Genomic DNA, 24,223 nt, shown 5'->3' with positions numbered 1-24,223 from the left:
TTTTAAAACCGAACTTTCTTACAAGATCCACTGGGGCTTTCGGTAGAAGGCGCATCGAGTGGGGATCAGGCACTGAGTCTCACCCCAGCTCAACCACTGATCCATCACTGGCCTTTTTCTTTTTTTTGGCCACGCCTTGCAGCATGCCGGATTTTAGTTCCCTGACCAGGGATGGAACCCACGCCCCCTGCAGTGGAAGCGTGGAACCTTAACCACTGGACCGCCAGGGAAGGCCCCACCGTAGGCTTTTGAACAAGTTTCTTCTCTTGTTTGAGCCACATTTTTCACATCCATGAAATAGGTGGGGAGGCGGTGGGAGACTTTGTATCAATATTTCTCAAATATTTCTTTGACTATATCAGTACTTCTTCCCTACAGGGGTTGATTTTAGGAATTGTAGTCTTAAGAGAAAGTAACTTAGTGAAAAGAAGAATCACTTTTCAATTCTTGTTTTATCCTTCAGATTACAAGGCAAAGAGAAATTCTCATCTCGTTGCTTGTGTGTCCTCAACAGCTCTCTATACTTGCCACTTTCCTCTTTAACGACAACATGCCTCAGGACCAGGCTTCAGCAGGAGAGAATGTTTAGCTAGAATTTAATTTCATTATTTGCTATCATCCTGCCTATGCCTTGGTTAACGTCTGCTTTAGCGAGTAACTCTGTTGGTTTTCATTTATCATCGTGATATAAAGTTTCCTTTGTAAATAAATTCATTTTAGTTTTAAAAAGTGAGTTATTTAAAAAATGTGGGGCTTCCCTGGTGGCGCAGTGGTTGAGAATCTGCCTGCTAGTGCAGGGGACACGGGTTCGAGCCCTGGTCTGGGAAGATCCCACATGCCGCGGAGCAACTAGGCCCGTGAGCCACAACTACTGAGCCTGCGCGTCTGGAGCCTGTGCTCTGCAACGAGAGAGGCCGCAATAGTGAGAGGCCCGCGCACCGCGATGAAGAGTGGCCCCCGCTTGTCGCAACTAGAGAAAGCCCTCGCACAGAAACGAAGACCCAACATAGCAATCAATCAATCAATCAATCAATCTAAAAAAAAATTAAAAATTTAAAAATTAAAAATTAAAAAAATTCAATGGAGTAAATTAAAAAAAAAAAAGTGGCAGAAAAAAAATAAAATAAAAAAATGTGGCAGATGTTACAGGAAGCACATGGCTACAGCAGCGATCATGGCCACGTTACCCAAGTTAGGGAACTCTGTGTGCTGATGCCTGAGGTTAGTTCCTTCACTAGGCTAATCACAGCTCCCACTTGGTGACTGTGAGTGGCTTGGTCATGGGATGTCCCCCCTGTCCCCCATTCCTCTATTATCCAGGCTCCCTGGGTACTGATCTTGTCCTAAACAGGCTCTGGGTGAGGGGTAGAGAGATCCAGGTGGCTCAGAAATTTTGTTCTGTCACAAGTAGAAGAGCAGCAGGTAGATTCTCCAAGAATAACCCCACTTACAGCGAGGGAGGGCTATGGCTGTGGTTTTAGCTGTATTCAGAAGAAATTACCATAATCTTGAGTTCTGCATGGTGTAAGAGCTTACAAGGTGCTTCCTTGCATCTCAGCTCAGGAATTTTCACCACAGTTTAGGTATTATTTCTGACTTCGTTTTACAGGATAAGGATACAGAGGCTCAGAAACTGAAATGACTTAAGAAGTCACACACCTAGAAAGAAGTGGAGTGAGGACTTTACATCTGCCTCTTTTGTCACCAAAGTTCATGCTCTTTTAACTATACAGGATGCTAAAGAAGGTTTGGAAATAAGTCAGGAAGATGAACCCAGATATTTTTATGGGTATAAATATCCTATTCTATGAATGTGCTATGTAAATAGTCCCCTACTTTGGAACACATATTTTGAATCCAATGAAGAAAAAACCTTGTGGCCAAACCCTGTGTACATCTATAATACGTTTGTAAGATAAATTTCTGAAATTCTAACTGCTATGTCAGAAACTATATGTACGTCTTTAAGGCTCCTGACACATATTGACACGTATTGTCAAAGTGCCCCTTGGAAGGGTTGCACCCATCAGTTCACGGGGCCCCTCATGAATGAGGGTGCCCATTCTCTTGCTTACCCTAATTCTCAGTATTTTAATTAAATTTCTTAAAATTTGAGAGAAATGGCACTCCAAGGTTTTAATTAGTATTTCTTTGATTATTAGTGAAGTTAAACATCCTTCCATCTCTTCATTGACCATTTGGATTTATATTGGGAAACTTTATGCTCAAGTTCATTGTTTACTTTTTCAACACTTTATACATTCGGGATAAGGGGGAAGTTCCCAGAAACTCTCTGGACCCCAGTTTTCCTAACTGTAAAAATGGGTTTTGGAGGAAATGCTCTCAAGATCCCTTCAACTCTAATCTTAACTTAAATCTGATCTTAACAACATCTTGACGTCGATGTTGCTGAGAGCCTGAGCACACTTCCTAGGCTTGGGTCTTAGCCCCACAGTCCCTTCCCATTTATCCCAGTAAAGATGGTCCAGACTGCCAAATGCACTGGGCAACCCCTGCCAGAATCAACACTATGACTCTGCTTCCCCACAGGGATGCCCCACTCATGATAATTTGTTGAGCCAATGACTGTCTTCTGCATCCATGTTAAACAAAATTATTTATAATTTAAGACGTGATTTGGTTCTTGTTACCTTCAATTTTAATAACTCCTCCCTCTCCTTACATGCCTGCCCACCCCGCCACGGATCCTATCCTTGGGAAAGCAGACATGCAGAAGACTTGACCATCTCCATGGCAACCAGAGGTGATGTTCCTGACATGTTTATAAAAGAACATATCCCCAGCTTATATGAAGAGAACTGCAAACCTTAAGAGAAACCTCATACTTGTCTTTACCAAAAAAAGTCACTGGAAGGATTACTTTCTTATTATAGACTCCCTTTCATGATGATTATTGTAAATTAGAAAAAAATCTTCATTCTTCCTCTTGGGTGGGTGTCTGGTTAAGATGAATTTCATTCAGCTGAAAATGAAGGAAGTTGAAATTCCTCCAAACTGATTATTGCGTGAAAATGAATGTGTAAGAACAGAATGGCATTGAGGAAAAGTATTGGAAGTGCATGTCTTAATGCACTGGGGAGGCTCATATAGTATGTTTTATATTTCACATGTCTTCCAGCAAAAGGAGGACTTGCACATTTTAAACTTGGCCTCCCTTTATGTCCCACGTCCCGTCCTTTCAGAAGGAATGACCCACCCACACATCACGCTCATGATGGTCAATGAAGGCTCGCTGCAGGCAGAGCTGATTTAAGAGTTCGTGGAGGAGCCCCAGCCTCTGTGTGACCGCCACCCGCTCTCTGCCTTTCTGAACTTCAGGCCCCGTTCATGGCTCTACCCCTCTGGCCCTCACAGTTGGTGATGCCCTTCCTGACTGTCCACTGCATAGTTTCTAGCTTTACCAAGCCCCAGGTGCCGGCAGCTCTAGATGTCCCACCCCTCCTAATCCCCACTCCTCAACCCCACCCACACTCTCAGTACAGTGAGGATGGGTAGATGTCAACACGTGCCTAGTTCCATCTTTGGAGCAGGGGAAATCTGGCAGAGCTGCGTGTGTTTCACTAAATCATTGCATATATGCATTTGAAGCAAATTGTTGTTTTGGCCCATGTCTGTTTCAGTTTCCTTCAGAACATTCCTGATCACAGAGAATTAAAAGTTAAAAACTATATTTCCCAAACACCCTTGCAACGTAGAGCCTGTCTTCTAGAACTTCCAACATTATTTTTTAAGCTTCTATTTCCCTACTTTAAACTCTTGCTCTGCTTAAACTAGCTAGAATGTTTTCCATTGCCTGCACTGAATCCTGGCCAATACACCTCCTCTCCAATAACTGACATTTAACGTGTCTTTTAGTTTTCTAAAGTACTGTCTCAGAATTTTTCTTTCTTCTTTCACTGGAGCTTCATAAGACCCCTAGGATGGACCATGCATGTCACTAGACCCACTTTTCCATATAATTAAGCTGAGGCTTGAGGTGGTAAAGGGACCCACTCAATATCCCATTGCTAGAAGCAATAGAACATTGCAAACCCAGATCCTCTGATTCCAGATCCCAACCTCCTCCCTCCATATCCCACAACCTCAGAACCCGGCAGTCTCAGACAGGGTATCTTTGACATAAAAGTTCTCCTTTAGATGGAACTGCAGATGCAATTAATATGTAACAGAGCTGGTTGGCAGCCAAGCCGGCACATGGACTGAAGCCAGGAAGGCCATCACGGAAGCCCCGGCCCTGCACTACCCTGTACCTACTGCGGACCCCTGGTCTGTCTGACTCCAGAACCCAAGCCTGCCAACCACAGGGCCAAGCGACCCGTTCCTCAGCCTCTTGCTCCAGCAGTGCCCGGAGGCCTCACAGGACTTAGCTGCCCACAGGGCTCCATTCCATCCTTCCACGGACTTGAGGTCTTTACACGGACTTGAGGTCTTTACACGGACCTGAGGTCTTTACACGGACTTGAGGTCTTTACACGGACTTGAGGTCCTTCCACGGACTTGAGGTCTTTACACGGACCTGAGGTCTTTACACGGACCTGAGGTCTTTACACGGACTTGAGGTCTTTACACAGACTTGAGGCTGGGTGGTCGGCGCAATTCACGCAGGAAGAAAACTGCTTCAGCCAAGGTGTGGATGAGGGGCAGTGGCCACAGGACAAAGGCCAGCCAGGAGCCCAGCACCTCCCATCCCTTTGTCTTGCCTCCCACAATTGAACCGTCACCCGCACCCGCCCCAGGATCAGGGCAGGAAAGAAGATGCAGGAATTTTGCACATGCTTCTGTGTTGGCCCTGCAGGGAGACACGATTGATCCAGCCATTTGAACCCCAAGTGCATGTCACTTGGGCACCTCCTAAGTGTGAAGAGTTCATTCCTGCCTTTGAAAACATTGGAGGCCATCAGATGAAAGCTCCAAATTCAGAGTCCCTCTAAGAAAATAAAATAAAATAAAACACTGATGCACAGACCTGGTAGAAGGAGAATGGAGAGGGGGAAAAGAACCAGATGCTTTTCTTTTAAAACTAAAAATCCCTCAGTAATTTTTTTTTCCAGGTTTCCCATTCTATCTCCATGGAAAATCACCCCATGTTATCTTGGGGAAGTGACTTGACCTCTTCTGTAGAAGGGTGTTAATAACACCTATCAAAGGGTGTGGTGGGTTTAACACAGCACCCAGTATACAGTAGGTGCTCAATAAATGGTAGCTCCCTTCTCTGTGGAAACAAGGCCTTATAGGAGAGAAGTCACGAAGACTAAAGGAAGGCCTGGGGATGGGAAAGTTGGAGCCAAAAGGAGGTCGGGTGAGCAGGAGTCCTCTGAACCTGTAGCCACAACGATGCCGAGACTGGGGAAGATGAGGAAGCGATGATACTGACGAGGCATCTCTGCCTGAAGCATCCCCGCACGGAAGGCTTCTGGCCTCTTCCCCCAGACATGGCTCTGTTGCCTGTTGTACTCGATGGGATGGAGGAGTCACTCCGGTGACAGGAGCGGGGTGCGAATGAGGAAGCAACCCCCCATCAGTCCCAGCCTATAGCGTAGCAGTAAGAGGGAGGGCTCTGGAGTCAGCCTGGATTCCCATCCCTGCTTTCCTGCCTCCTAAATTAGAACCTCTACAACCTCAGGCAAGTCAGCTCACGTCTCCAAGTCTTAGACGTCCCATCTGCAAAGGGTATAATAATAATCCCTATCTCAAACTGTCACTGAGATGATTAAATTGAATGAGAAAATTATGTAAAGTGCTGTGTATGCTTCCTTAGAAAGCACTCAGAGGTTGCTTTGTTGCCCTTATTTATTTACTTACTGTTTTGGCCGCACGGCATGTAGGATCTTAGCTCCCCTGCCAGGGATCGAACCCACGTCCCATGCATTGGAAGTGCAGCGTCTTAACCACTGGACCACCAGGGACATCCCCTGTTGCCCTTATTATGATTATTTTATGTTGAGAATTGTTACAGGGTCCCTGTATGCAACTCTTTTCACACTGTTTAAAAAGCCTCTCCGACAGAATCCACTGTTGCCCAAATCCAGTGAATGCTGCCAAAACATCCAGGTTGGGGTTGCAGTCGTTGCCACTCAGAGGACCACTCTGACCCTCAGTTTCCTCATCTGTGACCCAGGCATGCTCTGGACACTGCAGGGTTGTTGGGAGGGTTCCACAAGGCAGTGGGCGGAATGTGGCCAGCTCCAGGCTTGGCCCAGAGGAAGGTTTGAGGAATGGGAGTTCCCTTTCTTTTCCTGTTCCCCTTCCCCACAGGAAAGTGCAGAAAGCCAGGTTAAGGACCCCCTGGGGCTCCTCTGGGCAGCCGGGTGGAGAGCAGGAGGGGGTGGTGTGGTATGGAGCTTCTTTCCCCTCTGGGATCCAGCAATTTGGTTTTGTTTTTTTTGTTTGGTTTTTTTTTAACATCTTTATTAGGGTATAATTGCTTTACAATGGTGTGTTAGTTTCTGCTTTATAACAAAGTGAATCAGCTATACGTATACATATATCCCCATATCCCCTCCCTCTTGAGTCTCCCTCCCACCCTCCTTATCCCACCCCCCTAGGTGGACACAAAGCACAGAGCTGATCTCCTTGTGCTATGCGGCTGCTTCCCACTAGCTATCTATTTTACATTTGGTAGTGTATATATGTCCATGCCACTCCTCTCTCACTTCATCCCAGCTTACCCTTCCCCCTCCCCATGTCCTCAAGCCCATTCTCTACATCTGCGTCTTTATTCCTGTCCTGCCCCTAGGTTCTTCAGAACCATTTTTTTTTTTTTTTAGATTCCATATATATGTGTTAGCATACGGTATTTCTTTTTCTCTTTCTGACCTACTTCACTCTGTATGACAGACTCTAGGTCCATCCACCTCACTACAAATAACTCCATTTTGTTTCTTTTTATGGCTGAGTAATATTCCATTGTATATATGTGCCACATCTTCTTTATCCATTCATCTGTCGATGGACACTTAGGTTGCTTCCATGTCCTGGCTATTGTAAATAGAGCTGCAGTGAACATTGTGGTACGTGAGTCTTTTTGAATTATGGTTTTCTCAGGGTATATGCCCAGGAGTGGGATTGCTGGGTCGTATGGTAGTTCTATTTTTTGTTTTTTAAGGAACCTCCATACTGTTCTCCACAGTGGCTGTATCAATTTACATTCCCACCAACAGCGCAAGAGGGTGGGATCCAGCAATTTGGAAGCAGACTCCAATCGGTACAGTTTGGGGTGGCCCTTCCCAGGACAATGGCAGGATGCAGGCCTGTGCTCACCAGCAGGGGCGTGCAGGCCTTTGCACATGGAGGACCAGCAGCCTTGGCATCAAGTGAGGGAACCCCTGGTGCGGGCCCAGGAATGTGGGAGTCCGGGCGACCTGGCCAAGAAACAGGAAAGGAGACTCCAGGCTCCCTGGAGCGTTGATTTGAGGAGCTTCATACCCACCGAGTTCCCTCCCTCACAAGCATGAGCTTGTGTTTGCCGTCCCGGAGTCCCCTCAAAGATCTTTGCCAGACTCTACGCTGATCCTGATGATAATATAATAAGCTGAAATTTTTTTTACTGAGCACCTACTGTGTGCCAGGCCTACTGTGAAGGACCATCAATCCTTGTTCCTGGATTCGTGTCTGCAAGTTAACCTACTCTGCTAAAATTTATTTGTAACCCCCCAAATCAATACTTGCAGGCTTTTTTGCACTTTCACCATCACTCACAGACGTGTGCAGAACAGCAAAAAATTTGAGTCGCCAAAGGACACACACGTTCCCAGCTGAGGTCCAACAAGACAAGCTCTGCCTTCTGGTCACAGCTCTCGTGCGGCAGCAAGTATCCTTTTTGTGGTCCACGTATTGCAGTGTTTTTCACGTTTGGGGAGATTTTCCTTGTTAGTTTTGCTGTTTGAAATGGCCTCTGAGCATAGTTCTGAAGTGCTAGCTGGTGTTCCCAAGCACAAGAAGCTATGTTGTGCCTTAGGGAGAAAACACATAGATTAGATAAGCTTTGCTCAAGCTCAAGTTATAGCGCTGCTGGCCTTGACTTCAATGTTAATGAATCAACACTGTATATTAAATGCGGCGTCTCTAAACAGAAGCATACATCCAACAAGGTTGTATGTTGATTGGCTGATGAAAATGTAACCAGAGGCTCACAGGACCCTCACCCTGTATTTCTTCTGGGAGCAATGACTCACTTTTCATGATTTGGTACCAGGCCCACCTGACTCTCAGCTTTTGCTCTTCCCTTTATCTGCCCCACCTCTAAGACGCCAAAAGGTTTACTCTCTGATGGCTGACGTGCAATGGAGAGCTATTAGGGGCTGGGCTACACAGTGCCTGCAGCCTTATAATCCTTACCATGAACTACATTTTTCTAGAAGCAGATCCCCGTGCTGCTTACTTGTTAGAGGAACCTGTATTAGTTATCTATTGCTCTGTAACAAATTGTCATAGAACTGGCAGCTTAAAACAAACACACACATTTATCTGACAGTTTCTATGGGTCTCAGCATGACTCAGCTCTGCTCAGGGTCTTACAAGGCTTCAGTCAAGAAGCCGGCTGGGCTACGTTCTCATCTGGAAGTTCGACTGGAGAAGATTCTACTTCCCAGCTCATTCAGGTTGTTGGCAGAATCCATTTCCTTGGGAGTGTATGACAGAGGACCCCAGCCTTCATCGGCCGGTGGCCAACACAGATCCCAGAAGCTGCCCACAGCTCCCTGGCACGTGGCCCTCTCCACAATACGGCAGTTCACAATACGACAGTTTGCTTCCTCAAGGCGGCAGAAGAATCTCTCCCTCCAGTCCACTAAGGCAGAGTCATGTATATGCAACATAATCATGGGAGTGACAACCCATCACCACTGACATATGATGGAGAGATTTGTTACTTGTATTTCCATCGCCATCATCATCTGTAATTAATATTATTGCTTATCGTAATTATCATAAATTCAGTATTAGTAGTGCTAAGTAAGTACTAAGATCCCACTTACCTTTTGCATTAAAACCTTCCGTTATTCCCAATGCCAATGGAGTAAAATCCAAGTTTCCAAGCCTGCCATTCATACCCCCTGTTATCTTCCTGGCTTCATCTCTGTCCACTCCAGGCTCTTCCCCAGTTGTGCCCAACTCTTCATCTCCTTTCAGCACATGCAGCCCTTCTGCCTGGCCTGCCCTTTGCTTTCCTCTCAGTCAAGTTCATGTGCACATCTTGCAGACCAATTGGGAAGATGATCTTGACTCTCTCAGGGCCCTCAGCCTCTCTCTTCTCTGGGCTCCAGAGCTCTGTGCCGTGCTTCTTTATACTGCTGGGTACCCTACATTGCATAATGTCGTCAGACTGGGTTCCAGTTCATCTACGAATTCCAGGACTGGGTGCATATCAGTTCTCCATAAATCATGCTGAGTGAATACATAATCAGTATGATTAACAACAACTTTTCTTTGATGGCCCTTAGAGTGTGCAAAGTATATTAAGCTGATACAGAAAAGTCTAGAGAGGCAAGCAGCTGGGTGACCCAACTAGGCCCGGGGCAGTTCAGAACTGGGTGTCCTCTTCTTATAGGCTGACAACTCCAGAAAGAAGCCACAGCTCCTCTGAAGAGCCCTGGGCTCAGCACTTCCCATATTCACGGCTGCTATTCTCAGTGCTCCTCTTCCCCAGAGCTTGCTTCCATATTTTCAGGTCTTTGAATGTTGCAGCCAAACCACTGCTGTTTCTGAAAGCAGAACCAAAACACCCCACTGGCCACCGCTCCTCACTGACTTCCTGCTCCTGGGGCTCCAATCCTGGCTTCCCGCCTCCTTGGGGGCCCTCTGCTCCCTTGCCCTGGGAGCATGTCTCCTTTCTGTGCACTGGCCCTGCACCCCATGCCACCTCCAGCCTCCCGCCTCCTCCGGCCCGGCTCCTGGGGCCTCTGCCTGTGCCCAGAAGCCCTGCTCCCCTTCACTCCCCTTCTGTGGAACCACTTCCCCATTTGAATACTTTATGTCCTTCCTCCCTTTCTTCTGGGGAAGCCTGGTCCAAAAGCCAGTTGTGACTTCTGTGGGTTAAAGGCCAGGATGACAAAAACAGAAGGAGCTACCATTTCTGTCTCTGTAGCTCCTTAGCCAGGAAGGGGCAACAAAGGTAGCACAACTTGACCAAGCAAAGAGGCTGCTAGCAATGACCATGCCAACCAGGTCCCCGGGAGGGGCTGGTCAGGAAAAACCAAAGCCCAAGGCCTGGAGGGTGGGCTTCAGTTTCTCAGGAAACTGAAGGGATATGAAATATGCCCATTTTATAGATGACGGCTCTCAATTTTGAATCTAATTGAAATCTAAAGGCAAGATTGAGTGAGGGAAAGGGGGACATGCTTGTGACCCAGGGCAAGCCAGGTGAAACTTTATAAGGTCAAGCTTCTCCTAAAAATGAGGATACAGTCCTCCACTTGGGATGGGTGAGAGAATCAAATGAGATATTTTAAATGACTAGCACAGCATATAAGACAGAGACGTCTCGCCAGGCAAAGCCAATGACCTTCTCCTTTAAAACTGCTGTTGCTCCCTTTGGTGGAGGCCTGGGGTGAGGCTGTCTGGCTCTCGAGCTGCCCTGGCTGGAACGCAGTCAGTACCTTCAGGGCCCTGCCCTCAGAGGCCACGGCAGGCTGGCCGCCAGTCCAGCCGGCGTGGCGGTAAGTGGCCCTGAGCCAGCATCCTCAGCAACTGCAGGAGCTGCCAAGGAGGGGTGACTTTGATGGGAAGCCAAAAGAAGACATGTTTCAATTATCTAAATTACTCAAGGCCCCCACAAAACTCAAAGAGCAGCAGGTCACTTGCAAATTTAAAATTCTCTGCCTACTCCCCATCACACCAGCCAGATTTTCGGTTCCCCATCAAGTCCTGTCATCTCACGCCTCAGTGCCTTTGCACGTGCTTGGGTCTCTGCCTAGAATTCTCTTCCCTCCTCTTGGTATCTGCCCAGAAAATTCCCCCTCATGCTTCAGGTCTCAGATCCACAGTCCCCCTTCCTGGAAGCCATCTCTGCAGGTCCCTCCCTGGCTTTCTACATGTGACATTTATCACTCTCTGCTAATATCGCCCATTGATGTGCCTGGGTCCCCAACAAACCGAGAGCTCATCCAGGGCAAGGAGAAAGCTTTGCTGTTATTCACACCTGGTGCTCATGCAACATCTGCCACAGAGAGGTTCTCAACCAGTGTTTGTTGAAATGCACGTCTGAAATCATGCGGTAGTTGAAAGAACCAACCCTTTAAAACTAAAAGGCCTCTTTTTGAATTCTAGCTGTTCAGCTAAATAGCCCATGACATTGGCTTGAGTTCCTTAGCCTCTGTACCTCAGATTCCAGTTTGTAAAATAGGACCATGAGACAAGTCTTAGAGAATTATTTTGAGGAAACAAACACACACACACACACTCACACACACTCACTCACACTCCAGAGGCCAGGTTTCCACACTTAGAGGGAAATGGAGAGGGAGCCATTTACACTGACACTCCAGGCCACAGCGAGATTGTCCATCACCACCACTCAGGGGTGTTGACCTTGGTACCTTGGCCTCAGCCTCTTGTACACGCAGGCACTAAGTCCTGGGAGTAGTCAGCTAGGCAGGGAGACCAGGCTTCCCTCTCAAGGACAGAGCAACCTTGACCCCTGGCCAAGGTCAGAGCCCTTCACACAGACCCTCAGCTTGATCTTAGCTCCCTGTACAGAGTCTGCAATGACACTGAAAGGGGCACTTCTGGTGGGCCCTCTCTTGGGCCAAAATGGACAGACGCCCTGGCTCCTAGACTCAGTTTCTGGCTGGCACTTTGAGAAACAGAAGGGCAGCTAGAACCCTCAAAATAAGACTTGTTTTCCCCAGAGCACAAGCCAGCATTTCAAGCCAGGACACTTTTCCTGTCATTAAGAAGATTCACACCATGGGTTGAGGATTAGTTAGGATAGATTGGGTGATGCTTCAGTAACAAACAGCCCCCCGCAGATCTCAGTGGCTTACAGTCACAATGGTTTCTCGCTCACAGTTCCAGTTTTATGGGTCCTGAAGACTCCCCGTGGCAGCTGCTCTCCATGTGATGGCTCAAAACGGCAATGCCATGTCAGCATGTGCTTCTGTATCCCCAGATCCAAGGAAGAGCAGCCACAGGCTCTCACTCAGCAGTGACACACCCCACCTGGTCTCACTCATGCGTGTTTACCTCTTAGACTGTAAGCTCCTTCCGATATAGAGCCATACATCTTTTTTTCCCCTGCTGTATGCCTGCTTCAGAGGAGGCAATAAATATTTGTTGCATAAATGAACAAGGGAATGAATATACTTATGATTCATTTCTTTCTCACCTAGTACCCTAAACCATGCCAGGCTCTGGGCTGGGCGAAGGGGACACACCTGGAAACATGACTCTGCCTCTAACCCCCGGTGAGCTCCCAGTCTAATGAGGGAAGCTGATGTACAAAAACTCATTCAATGCAGCATAATAAGGACCATCATTGAAATCCATGAAACCTGCTGTAGGAGCAAGTAAAGGGGAAAATCATCTTCCCGGGAGATCCAGGAAGGACTTAATGGGGAAGGGATATGTGAGCTGGCTCTAAAAATCTGGGTATTGCTGGGTAGAAGGGATGAGGAGGGTCGAGACGAGCAATAGCACAGACAAGGACATGGATGTAAGAACAAGCCTGGAGTGTTCAGGAAAGAGAGAGCCTCATTCTGCGTATTGCTGGAGGGTTGCGTGCAAGACGGGGATGGTGAGTGTACAGATGGAAAGAGAAGCAGGACCATGTCATGGAGAACCAGGGGGATACCATGACTGTCAAGCTTAGGAGTCTGACTTGTATCCCATTGGAAATGAAAGCCTCCAGAGGTTCTTCAAGAGGGAAGTGATACAGTCTCCTACGAGGATCTGTAAGCGTGTCCTGCTTGCAGGGGAAGAGTGTTGACAGGGGAAAACCTAGAGCCATGGGGCTGATAAGAATGCTTTCCAGTGGACTGAGCCTGCCCAGTCTCTCTGAAAGACAGGCGCTCTTACTCCTGGGTCTGCAGCAAGGATGTCCTCTGACGTCAACAGGTATATCTTATCTGTGTATGTACATGTGGATACATATGCATATCACAGGTATTTAAGGCACTTCAACATTGATTTATGTATAAAACTTCTCTAGGGGTTTCCCTGGTGGCGCAGTGGTTGAGAGTCTGCCTGCCAATGCAGGGGACACGGGTTCGAGCCCTGGTCTGGGAGGATCCCACATGCCACGGAGCAACTGGGCCCGTGAGCCACAACTACTGAGCCTGCGCGTCTGGAGCCTGTGCTCCGCAACAAGAGAGGCCGCGATAATGAGGGGCCCGCGCACCGCGATGAAGAGTGACCCCCACTTGCCGCAACTAGAGAAAGCCCTCGCACAGAAACGAAGACCCAACACAGCCATAAATAAATAAATAAATAAATAAATAAATAAATAAATAAACCCAAAGTTTAAAAAAAAAATTAAAAAAAAAAACCTCTCCAAGGGAAGCAGATAATAAGTAAAACTGAGCTTACCCAGAGTTTAGTCTTAAAATTACAGATGACAATTGTTACTTTTTCTACAGAGAGCTAGAAGCATTGGAGCCCATGGTCCGACACCTATGTGCCCAGGGTCTGGTGTATGGTCTTCTTAGGGATGTTTGATACTTTCTATTCTGTGAGGAACTATGCCATGAGATGTCAAATATATCATGACAGTGTCAAAGTGAGATGAACTCCTAAGTTCCTCTCTGCTCTGGCATCTATAAAACTCGGGGGTAGAGGGGCTAAGTGACCCATCCGAGGTTGTACTGCAAGGTTGTCAGAAGCCCAAGACAGAGATGTCTGGGGCAAAACATCTGAGGTTGGTTGCTTCGGTTTTTGTTTGTTTTGCCATTACGAGTCCCATCTCAGAAATCCACATAAGGGGCCACGCTGATTATTTTGCAGCAAAAATAACCAGTTATTTATTCAGAAATAATAGCATTTTTCAAATCATTAATATGAAAGCTGTTCTTTTTTTTTTTTTTTTTTTGGTTGCATTGGGTCTTCGTTGCTGCGCGCAGGCTTTCTCTAGTTGCAGAGAGCGGGGGCTACTTTTTGTTGCGGTGCGCGGGCTTCTCATTGTGGTGGCTTCTCTTGTTGCGGAGCATGGGCTCTAGATGCGCGGGCTTCAGTAGTTGTGGCTCTCAGGCTCTAGAGCGGAGGCTCAGTAGTTGTGGCGCACGGGCTTAGTTGCTCCGTGGCATGTGAGATCTTCCTGGACCAGGGCTGGAACCCGTGTCTGCTGCATTAGCAGGCGAATTCTTAACCACTGTGCCACCAGGGAACTCTGTGAAAGCTGTTCTTAAGAATTTTTTATTGACTTTATTTATAAAAGAGCAAAATATAAGACCATCCGGATGAGTCTAGTGCTGGTCACTGCTCAGGCTAAGTGGGTGAGGACTTTGGTGTTTTCAGACTGAATGGGTCAGGAGGGGGCAGGTGATCATGGAGGACTGCTCGATTTTGACTCCAAGCTACATCACAGAGAATTGCCTTCAGCTATAGTTTTCATCTAATCATGAAAGAAGAGTGACTTTCACAGAAGCAGGTGGGTTTTAACCACAGTCGAGAGTTTGGCTCCAGGATTCAGTAGACAAACTGTCACTGAGAACTTTCCATTAGTGTAGTTTTCAGCTTCATTCCTTTTCAATGGAGTCAGGCTTAGCAGGGCAGGTATTTGGTAATCAGACCTCCCTCAGGAGCCCACTCCAAGGACATTGTAGAAACTTAGAATAAGCTGGCCTCTGATCAAAATCTGCGAATTTCTTCTGGATTGTTTAATTTCATTTATACTATATGTATCAGTGAGGGTTCTCCAGAAAAATCATCTATCTATCTATCTGTCTGTCTCTCTCTCTACCTAGCTATCCATCCATCCATCTACCCAGCCACTATCCATCCATCTCTCTATCTATATGTGTGTATAGGCACGTATATGTATATAGTCTGAAATCCACAGGGCAAGCTAGAAATCAGGCAGAAATTGATGCTGTAGTCGTGAGTCAGAAGATCTTCTTCAGGAAACTTTAGTTCTTGCTCTTAAGGCCTTCAACTGATTGGACAAGGCCCGCCACATTATCAAGGGCAATCTCCTTTACACAAAGTGAACAGATTGTAGATGTTAACCACACCTACAAGATACCTTCACGGTAACACCTAGATAACTGTTTGATTAAATAACAGGGTACTACAGCCTAGCCAAGTGGACAGCAAAAACTAAGCATCACATCCAGTTTCTGCTATTTCTCAAAATCTGTGGTTCCACCAGACTTGGGGAAAGTTAGCTACAGGAAAAACCTCAGTTTTTCCAGTTGCCATAAGCTCAATCTATCTGTCCAAATCAGCCACACTCTTGTTTTCTTCCCTGGTAATTTTGAGCTCAGTGTGCCCAGATGTCTTGTCACATCCATTAGGAAACACAAACCCATGAGTCATGGAGGGTCTGGCAGGATGAATTTTCAAATCCCTTGAACAGGTTTTTATAATCCGGCCATCTGATTGCCCTAAAATAAACCCAATTGCCATGCTCTGCTTCACCTCCTTCCAAATACCCCATGACCTGGAGATGACTCAGGGCCTGAGAATGAAGAAAATAGAATCCCAATCACTTCCTCTATCACATCTTCAGGGAGCCTGATTACAAAGCAGAAATTCTCCAGATGAGTGAGGAAAGTGGAAGCTGAACCCAGCAACCTTCTTTTGGACACGAGTGAACGGTTGTAACATTCTTTCCCATCTGGGTCAAGGGAACTCAGTTTTTTTTGCTTTCAGCCTGCCTTTCTCAGATGCCACATTGGCAGGTGGATAGCTCTGCTGTTTCTTGTGTGCTAGAAAACTGTATACAATTCTCAGACACAGAATGAAAAGGACAGTAAATAGCAAGTTCGAAGGAGAATGTGGCGGGAGCAGCCATCAGACACTGCTGATAAGCGTATAAACTGGTACAACCACTTTGAAAACCTGTGTGGCAACAGCTGCAAAAACTGAAAACACCTCATTCCCCAGCAGGTCCTCTCCTGAGTATACACCCAACAGAAATACACGCACTGGAATATTCACAGCAACGCTATTCATAATGCCCCAAAGCTGGAAACAACACAAATGTCTAGCAATGGTAGAATGAGTAAATAAACATATTCACACAATGGAACACAGCAATGAGAGTGACGATCTGTAGCTACAAGCAACATCAGGGAAGAATGCCATAAACATAATATGGAGCCAAAGAGGCCAGACCCCAAAAAAGGGCATATTGTATGATTGATAGAAAGTATAAAACCAGACAGAACTAATCTATAGCATCGGAAGTCAGGAGAAAGGTTACCATTGGAGGGAACGCTGTGACAGGTAAGGGTCACCAGGAGGCTTCTGCAGTGATTGATAATGTTTGATTATCTACTGATGCCTAGTAAACTACCCCAAAAGCTTGAAAAAATAACCAGTTCTTTATATCTCATGACTTTCTGGGTCAGGAATTCAAGCACGGCTCAGCTGGGTGATTCTTTGCACCATGTGCTTTTTCCTTTTTTTTTTTTTTTTGCCTTAAAAATGACTGCATTTTTTTAATTGAAATATAGCTGATTTACAATGTTTCAGGTGTACAGCAAAGTGATTCAGTTATACATACTTTTTCAGGTTATTTTCCATTATAGGTTATTACAAGATATTGAATAGAGTTCCCTGTGCTATACAGTAGGTCCTTGTTGGTTATCTATTTTATATATAGTAGTGTGTATATGTAATCCCAAACTCCTAATTTATCCCCCCTCCCCACCTTTCCCCTTTGGTTTGTTTTCTATGTCTGTGAGTCTGTTTCTGTTTTGTAAATAAGTTCGTTTGTGTCATTTTTTCAGATTCCACATATAGGTGATATCACATAATATTTGTCTTTCTCTATCTGACTTCACTTAGTATGATAACCTCTAGATCCATCCATGTTGCTGCAAATGGCATTCTTTCATTCTTTTTTCATGGCTGATTAATATTCCATTGTGTGTATAGGTGTGTGCGTGTGTGTGTGTGTGTGTATACACACCACATCTTCTTTATCCATTTATCTGTCAATGGACATTTAAATTGCTTCCTGGTCCATGTGCTTTTGATGGAGGTTACTCAGTGGTCTCAGGGGGCAGATGGATTTGTGTGAGGTCCAAGAAAGCTGTCCTAACAAGTTTCGTGCTTTGGCAAGGATCACAGGAAGTCTGGGCTCCACTGGAGCTGTAGACAGGAGGGTCTATCTTGGCCTCTCCAACATGGCAATCTCAAGGTACGTGGACTTCTTACGTGGTGGTTCAGAGCACCCAGAAAGAGATTCCAAGAGCCGCAGGTGGAAGTCCCAAGGTTTCTTATAACCTAGTCTTACAGTCATTTTCATTTTATTCTAGTGGTCAAAGAAGTCACTAAAGCCAGTCTAGACTCAAGAGAGGAGAAGAAGAGATTCCTCTTCTCTAGGAGAACAGCACACAAGTACACGGAGGGAAAGGATTGATGGCCGCCATCTTGGAAACAAGCTATCACAGGTAATGTTCTATTTCTCGATTTGGATGTTGGTTACAAGCTATATTCAGTTTGGGAAAATTTACCAAGCTGTATACTTATGATATGTGCCTTTTCTATATGTACATGTGCTATAGACTGAATAAGCATTCAGTTTGTGTCCCCCTCAGAAATCACATGTTGAAACCTAATCCCCAATGTGATGCCATTTGCAGGTGGGGCCTTTGAGAGGTGACTGGGATTAGTGCCCTTATGAAAGATACCCCCAAGAGCTCCCTCACCCCTTCCTCCATGTGAGGCCATCCACGAACCAGGATGGTTCACCAGACACCGAATCTGCCAGCACCTTGATCTTGGGCTTCCCAACCTCCAGAACTCTGAGAAATAAAATTCTGTTGTTTAAGCCACCCAGTCTATGGTATTCTGTTATAGCAGCTTCAAAGGACTATGACAACATGATTTTAATAAAAAATTTACATTTAAAAAGAATTATCAAGTAGAATCAATAGCCCCGGGAAAAGGCTGGTCCCACGTGAGCCCTTCTGTGCCACGATGGACACCCTTGTTTCATGGCGTCACACGGCCCTTTACCAGCCCCGCGTTCTTGGGCTTTTTCCTGCAAGGTCCTCAGTTTCAATGAGGAAGAAGAGCAACAGGTACCTTCCTGGATGCCTAAGACAACCTAAGAGAAACTCCCAGCATGTCCTGATTCTTAGTCAGTTAACTTCATTTCATTGCAAACACTGCCTTGAACCCCCGACTCCTCAGCTGCAGAGGGAGTTAAGCAGCTAAGACTTCCTAGAAGACTGGTTACAGGTCCAGAGAGAGCTTCCCCTCCCTCCCCATGGTCCTCGCCTTGTGAGCCGAGGAAGGGGCACATCTCAGGCACCTGCGCCCCACGGGGGCTGGGAGGGGAGCCCGGGTCTGAAGCCGATGGAAACACTGCAGGGCTGCTAAACAAGCCCAGAGTCCCCAAGCAGAGTGACAAGTGAATCACCTCGACTCATGCTTAGTCACTGCAAGGTACTTTCCACACGGACACATGGAGATGGTTACCAAAGAAATGTCTGCCGGCTGCTCACACATCAGCTCAAAGAAAATGTTGTTGTAACCTTTACTTTGGAGGGGAAAAAAAATAGCATCACTTTCCCTTTTCCTTTCCTTTCCTTTTTGGAGAGAGATTTGTTGGCAAAATAGTTGAAGTGGTTGTTTTTATTTACCCTGGAGAAAGTTTTTCCAGAAAGCTCTGAATCCCGAGCCTTGTGTATGTGGCAGGCCCTTCGAGTCCAAAACACTTAGTGTCTAAGTGTGTAAACAGCTCCCTCAGAGGGAACTGTCCCATCACGCTCTCTGATCACCAGCGGAGTCCTCCGGGCTTCACGGAATTTGGGAGCCGGGGTTCAAATCCTCACTGTGCCCTGTACTATCAGTATAAACGGGGGCGGGGCATTCCAACTTCCTGAGCCCCTATTTCCTCATTAATAATAATGAGGATTAGTCATGCTTACCCACACAGTGGTTATAAGTAAATGAGGTGACGTGTAGCAGCACCACAAAAACTGCTTGGCACCCACAAAGTAGTTGATGAGTTAAAATGAGTTCCCCCCTCCCTCCCTCTCTCCTGATCCCCCTCCCTTCTTTATTTCCATTTCCACCTTTCTCTTTTTAAATTCCCTCCCTTCATCTTCCTTCCCTTCACTCCAAACTTAATCAACCCTCAGGTCTCTCCTTCCCTCTCCGCTGTCTGCTTTTTTTTTTTTTGCCTGCCTTTTTTTTTTTTTGCCTTGTTTTCAAGTCTCAAACGCCCTCTGCGCTCACAGCCATCCCTCTGGCTGGTACAGCCTCGGCATGGTAGCTGCTGAACGCCAGCCAAATTCTGGTTTAAAAACACTGCGATTTTTGGCCAGACTTTCTCTCCTTACAAATGAGGGTGATGTTTCAGGCACGGGAAGTCTTCCCATCCATTGAGGCCCCAGGCAAAAAAAAAAATAGCAACGCCTCAGTGTGTGGCCTTAGGTGGACAGCAATATGAGACTCCGGGTACCGACAGAAATAAATCTGGTGTTTCTGAAAACTGTGAAACACGTGCAGTGGATGTGTCATCCTAGCAAAAGTGAGTCAGTCCCCAGGCCTGAGCCCAAATCTGGCTGCACTGGCTTTCTAAATAGAAAGTATATTCCTGGCCAGCCTAAGATTAGCAAATTGGCGGTCAACGCTAGTGGAAAGAGAGGCAGAAGAGGAGACGTGCAAATCTATACTTTGCAAGAAATTTTTACTGGAAAAATGAAGTTCTCTCTGTGATTTTTTTTTTAATTACTCCTTTTCTCTCTATCTTGCTGTCTGAGCCAAGCTTTTCCTCCCATCACTATCTTAGCACAAAGTTCTAAAGACGTCTTTGAAAATAAGACCACAGCATCCATGGATGAACGGATAAAGGAAATGTGGTGTATACATATATGTATACAATGGACTATTTATTCAACCATAAAAAAGAAGGACATCTTGTCATTTGCAACAGCATAGATGGAACTTGAAAGCAGTCTGCTAAGTGAAATAAGTCAGACAGAGAAAGACAAATGCTGTATGATCTCCCTTATATGTGAAATCTAAAAAAGAAAAAAAAAAAAAAAAACAGCTCATGGATACAGAGTACAGATTGGGGGTTGCCAGAGGTAGGGGGTAGGAGTGGGCAAAATGGGTGAAGGGGGTCAAAAGGCACAAACGCCCAGTTATAAAACAATTAAGTCCTGGGGCTGTAATGTACAACATGGTGACTACAGTTCATAAAACTGTATTGCATGTTTGGAAGTTGCTAAGAAGTAAATCTTAGAAGTTCTCACCACTAGAAAAAAAAATGTATTGCTATGTATAATGACAGATGTTAACTAGACTGTGGTGATCATTTCATAATATATACAATTGTCACATTGTTATGTTGTACATCTGAAACTAGTATAATGTTATATGTCAATTACACCTCACTTAAATTTTTTTAAAATTATTGGATATTAAAGATTGTCAAAAGTTAAAAAAAAAAAAAAAAGGAAGAAGAAAAAAGAAAAAAACAAAAAACAGGACCACAAAGTTGCACTGAGGCAGCCTGGGATAACCGGATGCTGTAACGTTTAGAGTAAAACAGGCCTGGGTTCAAATTCTGGTCCCACCTCCAACCAGCTGTGCGGGTGGGTGTGTGCGCCAGAGAGAGACCTTGGGCAAATTTCTAACCTCTCTTGAGGCTTAGTATCACTTCACCCATATGGGAGGACCCTGCCTCTTTCCTCGTGAGGACGTCAGCAGAGCCTGGCCCACGGTAGGGGCCCGTCATATCTGGGCACCTTGCTCGTCCCCTCCCTGGGAGGGGAAGTGCCCGAATGCCAGTGTCTCTTCATTCCCCGGTTCTCCGCGCATGCGGGCTGCCTCTTCTGGAGGCTGTGAGCGCTGAGCCTGCGCGAGCAGCAGTGACAGCAGCAGCTGCTCCATCGGCTTTGCCTCTCTGCTCCAGACAGATTCTGAAGAAAAGAAGCCACGCCGGGCCCGGGGCCTCCCGTGCCAGCATCCCTGGCAAACACAGACGCCTGAGTCACGTGGGCTTGGTGGTGCCAGAGGAAGTGATGCAACCACCCTCCGGCTTTGGGTCAGCCAGGAGGAAAGTGTCCTGTTACAGCCTGGGCATGGCTGGCTTCAGGGCTCCAGGCCGGCACCCTGTCCCAGAGCCGCAGCAAAAGGGGCAGCAGGAGATCCCGTCTTGTGCACACACTGCCTGCTGTTTACCCTGCTTTGTGCACAACCATCCGGGACCCACAAAGGGCCCAGCCAAGCCAAGTCAGCTCTGGCCCTTGGCTTCTCCCGTCCCCTTGCTCCAGCTTACAAGTGGCTCTGACTACAAACACCTGTTTCCTTTTGCCTGGACCCTGTGGGGTCCAGCTGTTCTATTGACTTCATATGCATAGCAGGAATATAATTGAATTCAATCATAATAACTACATTCACTAAAAACCTATGTAATGTTCATTAAGCAGCCTAGGTAATATGCAGTTAATAGCATTAGCATATGAATTGTGCATTGGGTCACTAATATGCACATTATGTATGACGTTCAACGTATGTATTAATTATAGTACATGCCCAAAAAACACAGCATTCAAAGCTTGCAGGCCTGTCCCAGTTACGAACCCTTTTGATCTCATCCAAATCCCTTTTATGGAACAGCTTTTTCATTCATTGGAACATTTGTTTTTCAGCTCTTTACACCAAGACGGCTGTTGGAGAGAAAGGCCTCGGAGAAGCTGGTCAGCGCCGGAGTTGAGGAAACCTGAGGAGTCCGTATTGGAGTTTATCCCGGAGAAGGTCCATGACCTTGAGGGAAGAGTCCAGACTTCTGGGTCCCATCCTGGCCTCTGCCGAGACTTCCCCTGCCAATCACTACCACCTCCAGTGGACATCCATTATCTGGGAAAGGGGCATAATAGCACTTGACATCACCAGGACATTACAGGGATTATCTCATTAGGGGGCTAACATGCAGTGGAAATGCAGAATGGCAATAGCATTGCATCACTGCCAGGAAGCTCCCAACGGAAAACTTCTCCACTAAGGAAACGTACCTTCTCCAACACACCCAGCCTGCCCTTGACATGAGTCCGACGGCACTCAGCTACAGCAAGCCGGCATCAGTGATGGCTGCCCTTTAAGTGGGGCTCTCTCCTCGTTTCTCCTCAAAGCACATTCTCGGCATTGCCTAGTGCCTGGCGTTACCATCTCCACTTTACAGAATTTGGAAAGTGAGGCCCTGGTGAATGAAGTGAGCTACCCAAAGTCAACCCAGAAGGCCTCCCTGGCATGAAGGCGGGGATAGAAGATGGACAGGAGGTGTGCGTCCTAATTCCTTGTGATGGTTTCTGATTTCTGCACCTAGACTCCATCTCCTTGGCTGAAATGAGCCAATCCCTGAACGCTCGTACCACCTCATTCTGCTCCCTCTCTGTTGCTGCCTATCAGGAACGCCCTGGGAATCCCACCTGTAAAGGATCTGCCAACCCATATTGTGTTCCCCTCCAACACTCATTTGAGTATTTTTCTTTTAATATTTATTTATTTACTTACTTATTTACTTATTTTGGCTGCACCCGGTCTCAGCTGCAGCCTGCAGGATCTTAGTTGCTGCCTGCATGTGGGATCTAGTTCCCCGACCAGGGATTGAACCCCGGGCCCCCTGCATTGAGAGCACGGAGTCTTACCCACTGGATACCACCAGGGAAGTCTCTCATTTGAGTATTCATTGATCACCTACTCTAAACCAGGCTCTGAGCTGAGTACAAGTCATGGCCCTGCCTTCCAGGAGCTCAGTGACATGATCTTAGTTTGGGCAGTGGCTCCCTGTTCCTGGCCCACGGACCACCTACTGGATTCTTTGCTTTGAATCTCACCTCCTTCCAATCCAGCCTTCCCACAGGCATCAGAATGTGCTTTCTGAAATGCGAAGCTGGCCCTGTACTCACCCCTCTGCTTGAATCTCCCTATGGGCTACTGTCACTCACAGAATAAAGCTGAAACCTGTGGACTTGGCACTCAAGGCTCATCAGAATGCACCTCCATCTCTTCAGTCTCCTCTTCTCCATCACCTGCTCTATGCACCAAGATCGCTAGATTTCCCACCCAAAAAATTCTTCCCATTCCTAAAGCAGGGCTGATTTCTCTACCCCTTGAATCTCAGTTGTCCACGTGATTGCCATTGGCTAATAGGACATTAGCAAACATGATGCAAATAAAGGCTTGAAAAGCGCTGTACTTTGGGTTTGCCCTTTCTTGCTGCTGGCCCTGTCAACTATCCTGTTTACAAGCCCCATCTAGACTCCTTGAGGATAAGGCCCACATGGAAAGAGATCCCAGCTGAAGCACCAGATACATGGGTAACACCATCCTAAATCATCCAGCTACAGTTAGGCTGGCTCAAACCAGAAGAATAACTCAATCAACCCACAAATCGTCTTTTAAAGATGATAAATGTTGGTTGTTTGAAGTCACATTTTGGGCTGGTTTGTTATACAGCCAAAGCTAACTGATACAAATTCACAAATGCACAGGCTCTTTGTGCTCCTATGCTCTACCACATGCTGTTGCCTTTGACTGGAGTGCAGCTCGTCCTCCTGTGCCTGAACATACTTCTACTTTGCTCACAGGTTGATGGGATTTTACCAGGCAGAGAAAAGGAGAGATAGCCCCATAGAAAGAAGAGGATAAATTGAAGTTTACACAGGATGCACGTGTTGCTCTCAATATTCTTAGCCTCTCTTGTACTCATTCTCCAAGGTAGCAAAGAGCTCTCAATGGCACATATCCTTTTCTTTCTCTCAGCACCTGTGAAACGCTGGGTGTCTCTCAGAGCACAGACTAAAACCCACCTAACACCTGACTCATTACTCTCAATCATCATCCTCACCCTTCACCCACTTTGTCTCATTCACCTTTGTTTTTCTCACTGGCCTAAAAGAGCACTTTACCCAGTGTAGATACTTGGCTCACCACTAAGTTTCTTGAAAAGATCCAAATGAAGGTCACCTCCTCCATGAAGTCCTCCCCAACACCCCAAGCAAAGTTGCTTCCTCTCCCCACCCAGTGCCCCCACATCCGTTTGTGCTGAGGGCGCTTCATAGGGATAATTTATTTACCCATCTAT

This window comes from Balaenoptera ricei, chromosome 6 (assembly GCF_028023285.1).
Source record: "Balaenoptera ricei isolate mBalRic1 chromosome 6, mBalRic1.hap2, whole genome shotgun sequence".
Classification (NCBI taxonomy): Eukaryota; Metazoa; Chordata; class Mammalia; order Artiodactyla; family Balaenopteridae; genus Balaenoptera; species Balaenoptera ricei.
Note: the sequence above shows the minus strand (reverse complement) of the source record.